Genomic DNA, 17,041 nt, shown 5'->3' on the forward strand with positions numbered 1-17,041 from the left:
ATTGTGTTTCAGGTGTATGAGTTCGTAAAATGAGTTCAGAGTTTGGTTTTGTTGGTGTGCATGATTTACTTTTGCTATAAAACTTATTTTTATAGCAAGAGTAAACCATGAAATTTAATGCATTCAGGTTTTATTTCAGACTGGTATGAATATGGCACACTTGGATATTCCACATAGCCTGTGGTAGCACACACATCCAAGACCTTGTACACACACAGAGCTTTGTGTTTAACAGTGACTGCTGCTCGTTTACCATATGTCCAAATGTTCCACTTGTAACAACTTAAAGGAACAATATGCAATATTTTAACATTAGAAATACAGCTTCACAATAATTGTGATGCTTCACTGACCTGTAATAGGCCATAGGCCTCTGCCATTACTACTCTGGGCTAGCACTGCAGATACTGCATTATGAAACTTTTAGAGGAGGGTAGTACCATTGATTTCAGTACAGTGCTTTATATATGAATTACACTAGGGGATGTCCCAGAAGCAAAAACCCAAATCTCACTTGGTGTTATTTTAATCACAGACAATCAGTTGTACAAACAAGTTTGGAACTGTGCATCAGCCTAAGCTCATGTTCAGTACCATACAGAGTAGAGGAGTATAAAGCTGCCTACCTTTAGACTGTGGAGCAATTGAATGGTGTTCTCTGGAGTGATGGAATCACATTTCATCACAAAAGTTAAAGAAAATAAACAATAACAAGCTTCAGTCTTATTAGCAACTGGCACCTGTTAATTTGTTAATGTGACTGGTGTATAATTATGGATGTGTGATGATGAGAAAGTGTTTTCATATTCATTTATTGATTCATGTGTTTGACCACTATTTATATTAATGAAGGTGTATGGGATTCATCTTGGTCACAGCTGTACTATTTAATTCTGCTCTGTGACATTACCTGATACATTGCTTGAGCCTTGCTAACGCTGCCTACTGCTGTAAATCAGACCTATTGCTCATATGGCACACGTTACCATTAATTGCTTTCGTAAGGTTTAACACTGGGGTCTAAGGGCATTTTCCCAACCCCTGCATATCATCTTAAATTTGTATTTGCTTCTTAAATCTTCTCACCTTTGAATGCACTTGATACCATGAATATCAAGATGTTCAAAACAATCTCAACTCTCTGTGAAATAGATTGTTTGCAAATGACGTAACGTCACTGCATGAACTGTAGATGAAAGGCAGGAAGTGATCAAAGACAAAATTCAAATTTCTATCCTTCTATGTCCAATCACGTTTTAATGCGTCTTATCAACAAGATTCCGTCATCTGAAGTTAATTTGCAAAAATGTAGTGGATTTAAACACAACACAGTTGTATTTTTTCTCTTCTTCCATTATTTCTTTAATGCTAATAACATATGCAAACTTTTGGGACTGAAATCCAGCCTGTGCCAGCTTCATATTCAGAAGCTTCTAGTACAAATATAGTTGTGTTTTCAAAGATGTTGTCACCAGCGCACAGCCACAGCACCAACAGAACTGTGTAGAGCACAAAAGCTCAAGCGGCTGATGGAAGCTTTTTACCAAGTAGTTTTCCTGTTCATATTCATAGACAACTCAATCAAAGTCAGCTTTCATCTTCCACATTAAATTGTGTGGCAGGTACATACTGGTGCCTTCTGCACCATGTAAGGTGGAAATGGAAAACTGACTTGATTGTGCTGGTCTATGAGGATTGAGTATTTTGTTTTGTTCAATTCTATGGGTGTCAATGGTGATATAATTGAAACCTAACTTTGCGTTAAACAATGTTAGGCGTTGTGGCGCTGAACCTTTTTGTTGCTCGGTAAGTCCATAACCATAAGACAATACAAGAGAACCACACGACAGTCGGTGTGGACATTTCTGGTTTTCGTCTCGTCCATCTGGATTTAGTGTGTTGCCAGAATCACAAAAAAGCATCCTGTGACGCCACATTTGACCTACAGCACTAAAAGGCCTTTATTCTTTGTATCTCTTGTGAAAAATACTTTTACTCATGAGTGTCCATTGGTCAGTTTTATCCAAAATATAGACAGACATATCCACATACTGCAAATCCTCCTTTTCTAATCCTCATGACATGGAATGTGAGGCACATGTACACCATGTCGCAAAAAGACAGAACGGAGAGACTCTACAGACTTTGGAAATGTTTGTACCACAATTCTGTTCTTTTTTATTACAAATATATTAAGAAAAACATTGATAAACATACAATTCGATACATACATGTTTTTTTGAATTCATATGTTTGTAGACCCAGAGGTTTAACATATTGTCACTATCCAATGAAAACCTGTATCTCCATTTTTGTGGATTTTTGTTTACTACATCATTTAAACACAGCAGCTTCCCTTCATACTGTGTGAACATTTTGTGGTGAATGGACCAATAAAAATGATGCAAAATGACTTTTGACTACATCTTTTAAATTAACAGTTAAAAAGGTTTTTTTCCTCCTGTAAAATTGCTATTTTTGAGATAGATGTTTTTCTTAGGACAGCAACAACATGCAGCCTTATATCTGGTACAGTATCTGTTAATCACTGTAAGTCGCAAACAGCATATGACTTAATAAAGTCAACTTCTATAATGCTTTACAATATTGGTTCATAAGATCATTGTAAACCAAAACCTTGCTGTAATGGCTTATGTTTTTTTACATATCCCATGATGTAGCTTGACATTATAAAGTCATGCCTTCTTCTTATATTAAAGGTTATTTATGAACAACTACTGTATGCAAGCTTATGGCAAGCATTAACCTGAGTTAAGCAATATGGCCATAAAAAAACATGGTATTTCAGAGTATTTCTGTAATAATTTTATACTTGGTATATACTGAAAAATATTTTTAATAAATTTCAAGAACAAAGTATTGCAAAAAAATTTTTTCAAGTTATATTTTACTATAAATGTAACAGTTTCAAGCATTCAGTATTATTCAGTGGATATTTTTTGTAAACAACAGTAACTTAACAAATGATTCTATCACAAATCTAAAGTGCAGGATATATAGCACATTGATATAAACTGCAAAGATAAAATTAATAAATACACACAGAAATCTTCCCAACAAATAAAAATATGCATTAAATGGTAAGTCATTGTAGTTGGGTTCCCATTGGCTGTTGTGCTCTACTCGCTCTACTCTCATTTTTGCCATTCCTCTTACTCAATTGGGTGCATCTGCTTGATGTTGTGAAACAGATTAGTTGTCATTTCTTTTGTATCTTACATATTACTGTGATTTGTTGTATATCTGATATTTTGTAACTAAACCGCCTCCACGCTGTTGAAGTCACTCCCGTATTTGGAACAAACTCCTCCATTGCAGAGCCACTTGCTGTGTGTAAATGACTCACATAATGAATGTATGCCATATTATGTGTAAACGCATGATGTCATTATGTAAACAAGTCAGATTTTTTCTATTATCACAACATGGATTTTTAAATCATTTTTTAAATTATATAATCGTGAACAATACAAAATGGTGGAGTCCTATTACGTATGACATTTAACACCTTAAAATACATTTAAGCATTATGAATGCAGTATTTATAGGTGGTTTACAGTGTCTGAAGTGTACAATTATAAAGCATTCAACTTTGCTTGACCCTGCTTATCTTTCAATACATCAGCAGAGCATTTAATGAAAACGGATAGAGGGCAAAATGTACTTACCTTTTACCTAAACCTCAGGAAATCTTAATAGAGTTAACATCCGGAGAGCCATCCTAAGGCAACATTGGCCTTTTACAGTGGCTAAGCTTTGTCACACCATTACACTAATCTTCATCTACTTCATTCGATTTTGCCATGGACATTCCTTTGTTAAGTCTTGCATAAATGCATAGATAACAAAATTATTAAATTAAAGGGAAGGCTCTTGAAGTTGCTCACTGTCGCCTTAAATCATGCATGAACGTGATAATTATCCAGGCAAGGCTAAGAAGGGCCCATCATGGCTGCTTTAAATCCAGTAAACGTCTTGACCTGATCATTAGAATTGACCATCTATCAGGGCCATTGAATAGAGTTCTGTCGTTAGCCTCCCCCTTATAATCCCTCTTGATCAGTGCTAATTATAGATAGTGAGAGTGACCAATATTCTGCAGCTCCTCTGCCAGTCTAGGGCAGTGTTTCTTGGAGAGAATAAAAGTGGGGAATATTCCGTGTGGAAGAGGGGCACACATTATTGTCTCACTCATGACACCGCCTTATATTCTGAACACAGTCAATTTACTGGTCATTTAAACATAAGTTAATGTAAGTGTAAAAACTATTTCAACCGTTAGATTTCTGATGTGACCAAGATATTACACTTGAAATTCACTCGAAGGTTATGGTGCTTATATGACATCACACGGAAGGTGAGAGTAGCTCATCAGATTGTCTTTATTCATAGTGCGGATGACTGCCTCTCTTTTGGCTTGAGGCTGTTTCTAGTCATCTGTTTAGTGGAGAGCAGTCGAATCAGTTCGAATCAGTTCAAGCAGTAAGCTAAGCCGTGAATGGAACTTTGTAATGAAATCATATCTTAAGTCTCTCTGGAGGACCAGATTAAATACAGGCATTACCTAGAAATTATTCACTTTGATACTTATCTTGAACTTTTTGTGCAATCATGACATTCAAATAGCAAACTCCACTGAAACCAACACAGGTTTGTTTGTTGGCAAGAGAATTAAAAAGCATTAAAAAGTATTTCTTAAAAATTCTTAAAACTAACAATTGTTATATTTTAAGGGTTTGACTAATTTAAAAAGTCTATGAAAAGTTTATAATTACTTCTAATATGAATATTGAACATATATTTTTGTTTTTAACAAAATGTAAATTTTGCACATGAAGATATTTGTTTCTTTGTGCAGCTTACTATTAAAAAGGGCTGTTGGTTGTTGATAAAACATTAATTGCTAATCAAATACCCATTGTTTTTATGTTCTGTATGTTTATAAATCCCCACAAGGCACTCACCAAAGGCAAAAAAAAAAAATAAATAAATAAATAAAAGTACAACAAAAAGAAGTACAACATGTTCAACATAATATCAGTGGAGAAAAAAAAATCTATACAGCTTTGTAGCACAACAGAATTTAAAGCAATGTAACGTAGATCACGTCACAATTTAAGATTCACATGAAGCCTTTCAGTTCCTTTCAGTTTTCAAGTATTTGTATTTCTCGTTATAAGAAAGAGTATAATAAATATGTAAAAAAATATTGCTTGGGAATTTAATCTAAAAATTGGAAATGTTAATGCAATCTTTCTAAGTGATACTCCTACAACTAGGATATCATCCTGTATGTGAATGTTAATTATATGTATATGTCTATTATTTCAGCCAGTATTGGAAATGGGAGTATGGGGTATAGTTAAAGCTATAAATCATTTTATGACTGCCAAATATTGCTAAAATTGAACAAAGCAAATGTGTCATAGAAAAGATTACTTTATTTATTATTTCCATAGTTCTAGTGTAAACACATAATAACATATGTGACTGGAGGATAAAAACAAACATGGCGTGCTTTATATAAGCAGGGTTTAGTTTGTTCTGTTTAGGCAATTCAGTGAGACATCCATCCAAACATCAACAACAACAGGGCAATGTGTTCTCACTTAACCCTCCCTGAACATACCATAGGACGTTATCCAAGGGTCCACTAACTTGAATCACATTGTGTCCTTGACTTGTGCCATCTGGGCTTTTTTATTTGTGACGCTAGATTTTCCTCCACAACACTGGCTCTTATTAAAGGCCACAGAGCCACAGCATGTTACACTGCTTTCAATGGGGATGTGTTTCACATCATACCACCAAAGTAGCGTTCCACCACAGCCATCGTACCCTGCCTGACCCCACTTTGTGGGGAGTGTATTGGGCACGTGGTCATATTAGCTACGGCACTGCCCTACCACAAACACTCGTTGGAATGCGTGAGTGGCACTCGAAGATATTCCGCACGCAATCCGGCTTTCATTTCATGCAAGGGCACAAATCCCTGTTCATTTCAGCCTCCTCTCTTTCATAATCACATCATAAAAGCTATGAAATCACATGCATGCTGAACTTGTTTCATTATGCATTTTTATGGCAGATTCATGCTTTTTTTTTATGGAGTAGCCACAAAAAAAAAAAAAAACACATTCTTTTAGGAACTGCTGTAATTATTCCATGTGAGCTGTCACACTGTCCATATATCGAGCTAAAACAGAGGTTAAGGGGGTAGAATAGAATGCCAGGGAACACATGCTATGTTTTTACCACTACAGAGTACAAAAACAGGAAATAAATGAGAGTAAAAACAGTAAAAACAGATTTATAGCAGATATACATACACTGAATGATTATTGCATTAAGAACACCAACCCTATATCTACCTATATCTATCTTGATTTTTCTCCATTTTATCAGTGCCATTTTATTGGATTTCTCTCCATTTCATCCTGCTCCTCAATGATCAGGACCACCACAGAGCAGCTATAATGCTGGTGGTGGATCACTTTCAAAGCTGCAATGAAACTGATGTGGTGGTGGTGTGTTAGCGTACTTTGCTCTGATATGAGTCGATCAGACACAGCAGTGCTGCTCGAGTTTTTAATCACAGTGTCCACTCACTGTCCACACTGTTAGACACACGTTACTTGTCGGTCCACCTTGTAGATTTAAAGTCAGAGACAGTAGCTCATCTGATGCTGCACTGTTTGTGTTGTCTGTCCTCTAGTCCTTCATCAGTGGCCACAGGGCACTGTTGGCTGGGGTACTATTCTCAATCCAGCAGTGACATCGAGGGCTTAAAAACTCCAGCAGCACTGCTGTGTCCGATCCACTCGTACCAGCACATCACCACATCACTGTAACTGCAGTGAACTACCCATATCCTGCTCTGTGGAGGTCCATTGAAGAACAAGGTAAACTGGGGATAAGAAATTATGCATGGAAACAGGTGGACTACAGTTTGTAATTGTAGAACTACAGAGTGCTATAGAGCTGTATCATCAGCAGAGCTGATAAAATTCCCAATCCAGTGATCCTTCAATGCATAACTCATGAATATGTTGAATCACACATGCGCACACTAAGAAAAGCCTATATTATGACGATTTATCATAACACTAATATACTACCCACTCTTAGATGGTAGACAATGGGCACACCTTGTGCAACTTCAAAAGGAAGCCCTTTGAGGCTTTTGGGTTGGTAAATTCTTTCCTCTAATCTTTCTCTTTCTCCCTCTCTCTCTCTCTGAAACACTTAGGCAACACACCATTCTTCTCTAGGCTTTGAGCATTGTTCACATTCCTTCTCCCTGAAGCTTGAAAGCACTCCATTTTTCACCCACACTCGCCCTCCTGGGACCCCAGCCCAGAGAGCAGCATGCAAAGGATATGTTTTATTGGACTGTTCCTGACAAATAAATCTAAATATGTATTTTTGTTGTGTTTGTGTGCAGGCTGTGTCCCGAGGGGCTGGAGAAAGCATATTATCAGATATAAAAAAAATGATAAGGTCACGCACAAACACATCATCTCCAAGAGAAGAAAAAAGGCTGCTCATATTTTTGCAGATAAACTATAGTAAACTGAGTATGAGGGTTTCTACAGCTATATAAGCAAGTATATAATGTTCTGATATACTGTATGAGGCAACTATGGCAGTCTAAACCAATATGCATTTCTATTTAAGAGTAAAGTAATACTATCAATGAACTATATTGTGAAACCCTATATAAACGGGATGATAATGTAAGAAAAAAAAAAACAACTTTTGTATAAAACACACTGAATCACCTCTTGCAAGAGAGCAACACATCCTAGATGGGGTACCATTCCATCACAGTGCATCAAACACGCACCCAGTCACTCAAACTCTCACACCTATGGACACAGCCAATCACACACCCAATCAACCTATAAACACGTGTTTTCTTGATTTTGGGAGGAAACCAAACTGTCAGAGAGACTGTCATTGTTGTGGTACCCTTAAGGGTACATATTTAGTACATTTAATTAGGGAACACAATTGTGCCTTGTTTAATTATAATTGTAGAGATTAAAATGCTGTTTTTAATTCATACGCCCAATTTCATCTCTGGGATTTATTATGTTCTTTGTTTTAAACAGCTGTGATACAGACACAGCTGTAATGAAATGTTACATATATTCACCTCTCCTTCTGGAAAAAAGAATGTAATTTACCTTTAGGGAACACAACTGAACCTTAAAACCACTGTTGTACCCTTAAAAGGTATATTTGTGACCAATAATGTACCTCTACCATACCTTTTTTTTTCCTGAGCGTGCAGAGCATGCAGAGGAAACCCACACAAAGACAGTGAGAACACACCAAACTACCCACAGAGAGTAAACTAAGAATTGAACCCAGGACCCATGGAACCTCGAGCTGTGTAGCAGCAACACTATCTGCAGTGCCACCATGCTGCCCTGATTCCATTATTTAGGAATCTAAACATGTTGCATGGGCTAACATTGAAAGTTAAAGGCCATGTTTTTTTATTTTAATTGTAATAATAATAATAATAATAAATATAACAATAATAATAAAATTAAACTTCAGCCACATACAAAACAACAGCCCCCCCAAACCTACTATTCCACTTTAAAAGATTCAGAAATTCTGATTGTAAACAGCAGTCTCCGGAATGGTTGACACTGCCTTTAAGAATGCTTTTATATTTACCATAAATTTAAAGAACACTAGGTAAGATTTGGGCTTTTAGCTCCTGGGGCTCACCCTAGTATAATTCATATTTACAGCATTGTACTGAAATCAATGGTGGGTGGGAGTGGTTTCCTATCCTCCGCCAAAAGTACATAGTGTGGTTTCTGCTGTGCCATGCCCAGAGTAGTAATGACAGACACTCTGCTCTCCATATTACAGGTCAGAGGACCATCACCATGATTTTGAAGCTGTAATTTTAAGGTATAAATATTACATAGTGCTCCTTCGCAGTCTGGGAGGCAGAATCCCATCCCTAAAATTAGCACCATGTCTCTATGAAACTTAGTTACATACAGACATACAGTTACTCCATTCTACAGTACAAGACTGCAGCTAAGTCCCAAGCTCTAAATTTGTTTTATGCACAAACAAACTGCAGAGACAGTGGACATCCAGCAAGGGAGGAGGTTGCTCTGGCAGCTTGCAGGCATGACAGGCACATATAATATACATAGTTGAGTAGATAAAAGTCAGCGGTGTATTGAGACCTGCCAGCCCTACACAAATCAAGCTGTCCATTATGGGAGGCCCTTGCAGGTCATACTCTTAATGAAATGGCTCAGGCCTGTTGGTGGGACTGAAGGAAAGTCAATGAGCGGCTTTGGGAGGTGATTGACACATCCTAACCCGCAGGTCCGTCCCGAGTGTCAGAGACGTGGACAGGCAGAGTGGCCATGACCGGGCGTCTCCGTGTCAGTGTGTCAATGAGCGAGTCCAGGGCAGGTTGAGTTATGAGAACAGCTTTGTCCACAGGCACTAAATGTTGGCTTTGGTATGATGCTTGATTGATCACTTGAGCATTTGCTGATATAAAGCATTTTGGAAGGCTCTTAGCATTTCCTTTCATCTGCCAAGAATTATTAGCATTTTTCATGTGGAATCTCTTTTTGTATTGTTGTCTTTCAGCACATTTCCTGTCCATTATTGCATTGTATTCAAAGTATCTTAAGTCCATTCTCAGGGGAAAGTTTTGGTTCTCACTTTATATTAAGTGTCTTTAATTACTGTGTAGTTATGCATTAACAGCACATGTCATAACTGTGACGTATGCTGATATATCTACTGTTACAGATGGATTACAGTAACTCAGCTTCTGAAATACTCATATGAACATATTCAGATTTAACCAATATATTTACACGTCACAATCTAGATATGGCCATGTAACTACATAAGTAAAACCTGAAGTTGAAGCTGTACAATGGTAATCCATTAGCAGCAGATGTTTCACGTGTGCTCTTAATGTTTAATAACACAGTTATTAATGATACTATATTTAAAGTGGGTCCAAATGTTGTTATTTAGATGAAGAACTTATTATGCTTAAAAAGTACTGCTGCCATTTAATCCACAAACTTCCCAACAGAAATACACAGGGGTTATTATTTCATCCAGCAATTGTCAGTACAGAAATTCAAGCCTGTTTGTTGCTGTTCTTCTCCCTTCGGGATATTCAAAGTGAATGGCTTAAATGGAAAACACATGTAGTTCCCTTTCTATGAAAATTTATTTAAATACAAAAGCATTATTAAATGAAAATTAATTGAAAACATTATATTACATGACTAAATTTAACTACTTATTACCCATCTTTGATTATACCAGAGTGGTATCCCAAGCAAACCCCGACACATCCATCACTGCAACAATTCCCCCCCAAAAAAATAAAAAATTCCAACTTTTCAGACTAAGACGTGGCTCTTTGAAGGTAGACAAAACTGCAGGAATAAAACTGGGGGCCTTTGGCAAGCCGCACTTCTAAAGCCCCACCTGCCTCTCCAGCTGCCTGCCTTGACAAGCGAGCTCTTCCACAGTAGCAGCGAATTATATCTGTGTGTCTAATTACGTCTTTTCAACCAGACTCACAATGAAAGACTGCGCGCCTTCCACTTGCAAGGAGTAGGACAGCGGGTGGAAGTGCCCCCCGAAAAGAACACACACTCGTGCAGCTGACACAGATACCTGTCTGTGTGTCAACATAGCACATTCCTTGACGTCCCCAGCAGCCTAATGAAAGAGATCTGTGCAGAAACCAGGAGATGCTGCCATTCTGGTGATTTTTTTTCTTCTCAGTGCTATGGATGGCAACAATCCCCTTTTTAAAGTCTCAATTTATTTTAAAGTGTAGAGTTAACACTCATTACTCATTAAATGTGCCGTCCTTCGTTTCAGTTCCTTAGCCGTATGGCCTGTGTACTGGTCCACATTCGTCACTCTCATAACTTAACTTACATTTATACTTTTACTTATAGCAAGCAACTGAACCCTGAATATTAGGTTGAAGGGGTTCAATGTGAATAACGTTATTATAAAATGTTACTTTTGATCTTTAATTCAACACTCAATATTATATTACATACCAAAAACACTATATTGGAATGATTTTATAAGATTAAAAATGAAGTTCCAGCAAAGCATTGCATTTTTGAAATATAATAAGCAAACATTTTTCTCTTCCAAAGGCATCCTCATTATCTCCATCTTCTCTCCTTCTTTCCACAGTCTCCTGCTACCAGGCTATCCCTGTTTATTTTTCATGATTCCCGCTCTCTCGGATGAGGCTCCGAGCCATTCTTGCCCTATACTGGTCACAAGGGGGTAGCATTGACACAGCTCTGCAAGCTCTTTTCAAGCTGAAGACATGCAAAAGGACATACTGGCTTTGATGTAATTGAGGTCTCAGACCTTATACGAAAGCATATATTGGTTTGTACAGGGAAATGTTGAAGGAACAATGGATTTCCATAAGTGGTTGTAAAATCGTATTTGGAGCTTGCCTTCGCATGCTAACCACTTCTCTAAACAACAACAAAAATGGCTGCAACGGCAATGTGACTTGTAAATTCACAGCGTCTGTGCTGAAGAAAAATAAAAGAGAATAAAGCATTAGGATTAAAGAGGTGGCTAAAAGATTCAGACACGCTCACTTATGGTCATGATGTCCCTTTTTTTGAGTGATCTATATAAACAAGGATTTTCAAGAAGTCAAACACCATTTAAGGGGGAAAAAGCGAGAAAAAAGGGAAAAAAATATTTTGGAATTTAAGGAGGGAAAAAAAATCAGTCATGCTTTGACAGTGAATCTAAGTTATTTTAATTGTGGAAATTCCTTCCTGCAGAAACTTGACATGAACATTGATTTTATCCCAGCCACATGGCAAAAGCAAATCCTTCAACCTAAGCTTTCAAGGGACGCCTGTGTTTCGATGGATCGGCCATAAGGGGGGAGAGAGAGGGGAGAGGAAAAAAAAATAAATAAAAGAAAAGTAAAAACAGCTAAATAAAGTTCCACAAATGTGAGATACAATTATTACTTCATTAATGTACAAATTAAACTCCCTTAATCATCAATCATGTAAGGAGTCTAGTGAAATCACCACCTAATAAGCTTTTGTGCCGATTTATCTTTCTATCCAGGGCAATACTTAAAAGCAGCACCACACCACAGGCTCATAAATAAAGGTTACACATTTACATATTCAGTTTATCATGAATATTGCATACTCTGTACATAAAAATTCAAATACACAGTTTATGAAATATGATCATGCAGCCAGCAGAAAATGATACATGCTGTCTATTCATACACCTCCGAGCTCCTCATTAACACACCCTCTTTTTCCTTAGATAAATAAAGAATGAAAGAGTAGTTTGACCTGGTGTAATAATACAGCCTTTCGAATGCTTTGTATTCCATAAAATTATCAATTCACAGCCTTGGATTTCATTTGATAGCATACACAAAAATAATAATAATAAAATGCAGACTAGAAAACAAGCATAGAATAGGTAGATGTATTTAAAACTGAATACCTAGCCAACCTCATTCCCACCTTTGCCAGCTGTGGTTTAATTATGCTCCCTCTATGATGATTAACCATATCAATTATTAACAAGAGGAATAACTATAGCTGCAACAGAGAGAAAGAGAGAGGGAATGGGAGGGGGGCGGTGTGGATGACATGGACTTGAGAGATGCTGTGCTTCTCTCCCTAGAGGTAAGCTGACTGACACTGCAGAAAATGTAACATGAACAGATATACTACATCATGTAAAACAGATACCATATCTCTGTACATTTGTATTGTCATTTTCAGGAAAGGAATAATGTTAAAAGCGTCTTTCGGAGCACGAGCTAGTGATTTTGAAGGAGGTGCTGTTTAAATACAGTGTATGCCCATCAGCCGTAACATTACAACTGTCAATTCACTATCCATTTTATCAGCTCCATTTACCAGATAGGCACATTTATAGTCCATCTGTTGTTCTGCATGCCTTGGTAGCCCACTTTCACCCTGTTCTTCAAATGGACAGGACCCCCTTAGGACCAGGATCAGCTGGTGTTATTTACGTGGTGGGTGCTTTTCAGCACGGCAGTGACACTGATGTGTTGGTAGTGTGTGTTGCGCTGATACAAATGGATCAGACACAGCAGCGATCCTCAAATCTTTAAACACCTCAATGGCACTGCTGTACTGTGTCCAAATGGCACCCTACATTACTCACTGTACAGTACATTATTATAGGGAACTGAATTAAGTAGAATAGGGAACTATTTCAGACACTACCATATGCAGTTTTTTTTTTTTTTTTTTATACCAAATATCACAGTGGATTATGGGTAGCCGCTACCCACTAATGTGCATGGGTCGTACATTATTTTTGGTCGTGCCTTGTGGGATCGTTTGGGTGCAGTGAAAATGGTCCACTATGTTTTCAAACATTACTTAGAAATTGCTAAGATATAGAGTGAATAGTGCACATTTCGGGACACAGCACTGGTCTGAGTACAGTAATATTTGAAAAAATACCCAGATATTTGATAAATATTTGAAAAAAAAAAATAGTGGGCAGAGTGTTTAAAAGCTCCAGCAGCCCTGCTGTGTCTGATCCACTTGTACTAGGTCAACAAAAACAAACATGCTACTACCAGATCAGTCACTGCATGACTGAGTGTTGCAAGGGCCCTTACCATTGAAGAACAGGGTAAACAGGGCTAATACTTTACATTTGGCTGTGCATAGTATGCCTCCAAGTATATTCAGAAGCTCTAAACCACCTCAACCGGTTTCCTTCAGGAAGGAACAGTGGCTATAATCCAAGCTCTGCTCAGACTGCAGTACTCCTCGTCCCTGTCATGGACAGCAAAGTCAGCTATTTGACTGAGAAAACACATTTTAGCTACTTCCGGTCAATACCGCAAGTTAATGACCAAAGGGAGCTGTAAATCAAAAGCTATAAACAAGCCTTAAAGTTGAGGTCCCTCTTCACATCTTACTACTGCTGCTGCACCTAAACTAAGGCTCATCTCATGATCCCTTTCCCCATCATTTGAAAACGAGACCCCAAGATACTTAAAGTCCTCACCCCTTAAATATTCTGTTAAGAATTTATGGTACTCCAGTTATTCTTCTTGCATTTTCATTATCCACTAACACATAAATAGACATAATTCAAGTTTTCTCTGCAATGTTTCCTAGAAATACACGAATTACTGGCCAATATAACATTTGAATAAATAATAGGTGGGATCTGACTTTTTTTTCTGAAAGATAGAGCAAATGTAAAAACAAAACATGGAAAAAAATATCAGACAAAAATACTGTCCTATGTATCACACTGTAGTAATTTTACAATGCACCTCATTTAATATCAAGTTGGCTTCTCAGTTCCACCTTCAGAATGATCATGCTTCTTATAACACTCCATGCCCCAGCATATCAACATGGAACAAAAGTGTGTTTAGTTACTCACTCCAGGCTTCAATAGTTAGAGAGAGAGAGAGAGAGAGAGAGAGAGAGAGAGAGAGAGAGAAAGAGAGAGAGAGAGAGAGAATGTGTGCTTGTGTGTTTGTGCGTGTGTGTCTGAGATCTCCAAATGTATTCAGCAGGGAGCAAGAAAATGACCTGGGTTTGGTGGAGAGGAACTAATCTGTGCAGGCCTGACATGGGACAGGAGAGGCCTCTTACTGTTATTATGATGTGTCGCCTTGCGTTAGAGGAGAACAGGGCTTGATGGCCAGAGAGGAGGCGCTGAGCATGGTGGAGTGTGTGTGTGTGTGGCATGGAGCTGGAGATGCAGGAATGCAGCTACAGGCTCTGTGCCTGCCTCAAGCCATACAGAGCCCCAAGAGGATGAGGAGGTGGGCTTCAGAGAGGAAGGAGATGAAAGGGGTCAAGTCCTTTTACAAGTATAGTACTCTCTGAACGCTTCGCTGACACTTAAGCCAGGATTAGTGTAAATATCTGTTACGGTAATAAATATTTTCAAACTTGTATAAGCTTATATAATAATAAGGTAAATATTTTAAGGGAATATTTTGTTGGTTTCCAGTGGTCTACCACATAAAAGGCAATGACCACACACATACACACAACAATTTTTAAAAAATCTCCTACATTGATTCACACTTCAATTATATATCAGTCTTAAAAATAGTTTCCATGTTTTTTAAATCAATTATAAATGGCTATTATTATTATGATTATTATTTTAATTGTTCATATGGGTTATACTATTTTTACGCCAAGTAAAATAAGCTCACTTTTATAATTTGACATTTAGGAAAAAATTCTGGTCCCTCGATTAACATCCAAAAATTCTATGTTGACTATTCGATTGCTAATGTCATCAACAGTGACAGCCCCGAACTAAATAAAAAGTGGTGTTTTCCAGTGCAGTTACAAGACGAAATCCTGACTAAACACACAGCCATCTCCATCACTGTCTTTCATCTGTCTGCTCACTTTGTCATAGGCTCCAGTCGTACAGTCCAACAGACAGCGCCGATCAGCTCAAATGTTCAACACCCTCAATCCATGCTTCAGACACTTCATTTGAGCTCAGCAAAAGAAAAAAAAAAAACATTGGAGCGCTCCCTCACTCTTCTAGTGTCTCCCTCTCTTGTGCTCCCTTTCCGTCATTCAGGCGCACCATCCCACGGCTCGCACGTGAAGCCAAAAGACGTCAAAATCCTTGATAGAAACGTGGCTAGACACGGCACCCTACGCAAGCACAATCAGCTAATGCTGTGTGCTGTACATTTACGGCCCTGTTAAGTGAAGTCTCTCCAGAAGCAGGGCAGATGACGCGCAGAAGGCAAGAGGAGTGTGAGCTGAGAGAGAGAGAGAGAGAGAGAGAGAGAGAGAGAGAGAGAGAGAGAGAGAGAGGAGCGACAGGACAGAATGGCCTGTGCGTTGTCACAATCCGTTTGTTGACCTTTGAGTGAACGGCGGTGTGAGGAGGCTGAATGCCAGAGTGTGGATTCAGCTCAGGCTTTGATGAGAAGGAGCTGATCTGCCAGACACACAAAATAAAGTCCATCAGTATTAAACTCCGCACTGGACTCTCTCTGTTAGAAATGGAGCAAAAAAAAAAAAAAAAAAGAAAGAAATGTACTGTGAGATTTATAAATGCAGTTATATTCTCTGTTCAACCATAAATTCTCTATTATCACAGTATATGCATATTCTTGCACCACACTTTAATTTAAGATGGAAACTTACTATACCTGTACTTTAAAACTATATTTCTACTCCTATAGATATATCGGATATGCATTTTGGTGTCAAAGGAAACATGTTAATGTCATGTAAATGCAGTGAAAGCATCAACATAAATCAATGCTACAGCTATTGTGGCATAGCTCAGGGATCAGCAAACTAATAAATGTGGAAAACTACAGGAACCCTATAGGAGGCTGTATCTCCAGAAGAGTTAAAAGCATTACTTTTTGTAGCTGGCCTTATGGAATAAATAAGAAAATATGCATTTATTGACTAGTGACTACATGAGCTATACATTTGTCTGCTGTAATAAACATCCAATGCTGATTTGACTGGATGTCAATTACGAAAAACTGGAAACTACAACTTAAAATGCAGTTGACCTTGAATAAAGATTTTGTCATTGTATTTCAGTTAAAAGAAATGTAAGTCTCATTAACATGCATTTATTATATTATCTCCTGTATTTAAAATACATGACGATGAGAACTTATTTAGAACTTGCAAATGTATAATAATATCCTCCTCAAGAAAGTAATTGAAGGTCATGAGGTTCTCTATTGCAGTATATTCAAGTGGAGTTTGTAGAAGTGTCTGACTTCTTTCTTGAACTTTCTAAGTGTCAAAGGTGTCATAGTAAGCTTGACCTATGGGATTGCACTTCTCCAGAGTGAGGGTTGAAGTGCTTATGCCGTTGGTGTGCAGGACACTGAGGTCTACACACTGCCACTGAACATGGAGAGCAGAGGTGGTGTGACATTACTGAGTCTAGTACTTGTACA

The 17,041-nt window shown here is 37.8% G+C and overlaps 1 protein-coding gene across 2 annotated transcripts in view; it reads right to left on the minus strand.

The window, feature by feature from the left end:
* Positions 1-17,041, minus strand: part of mvb12bb (multivesicular body subunit 12Bb) — a 121,916-nt gene that overhangs the window by 68,309 nt on the left and 36,566 nt on the right. The gene's annotated exons all lie outside the window — the stretch shown is intronic.

This window comes from Hoplias malabaricus, chromosome 14, assembly GCF_029633855.1.
Source record: "Hoplias malabaricus isolate fHopMal1 chromosome 14, fHopMal1.hap1, whole genome shotgun sequence".
In the NCBI taxonomy this organism is placed as follows: Eukaryota; Metazoa; Chordata; class Actinopteri; order Characiformes; family Erythrinidae; genus Hoplias; species Hoplias malabaricus.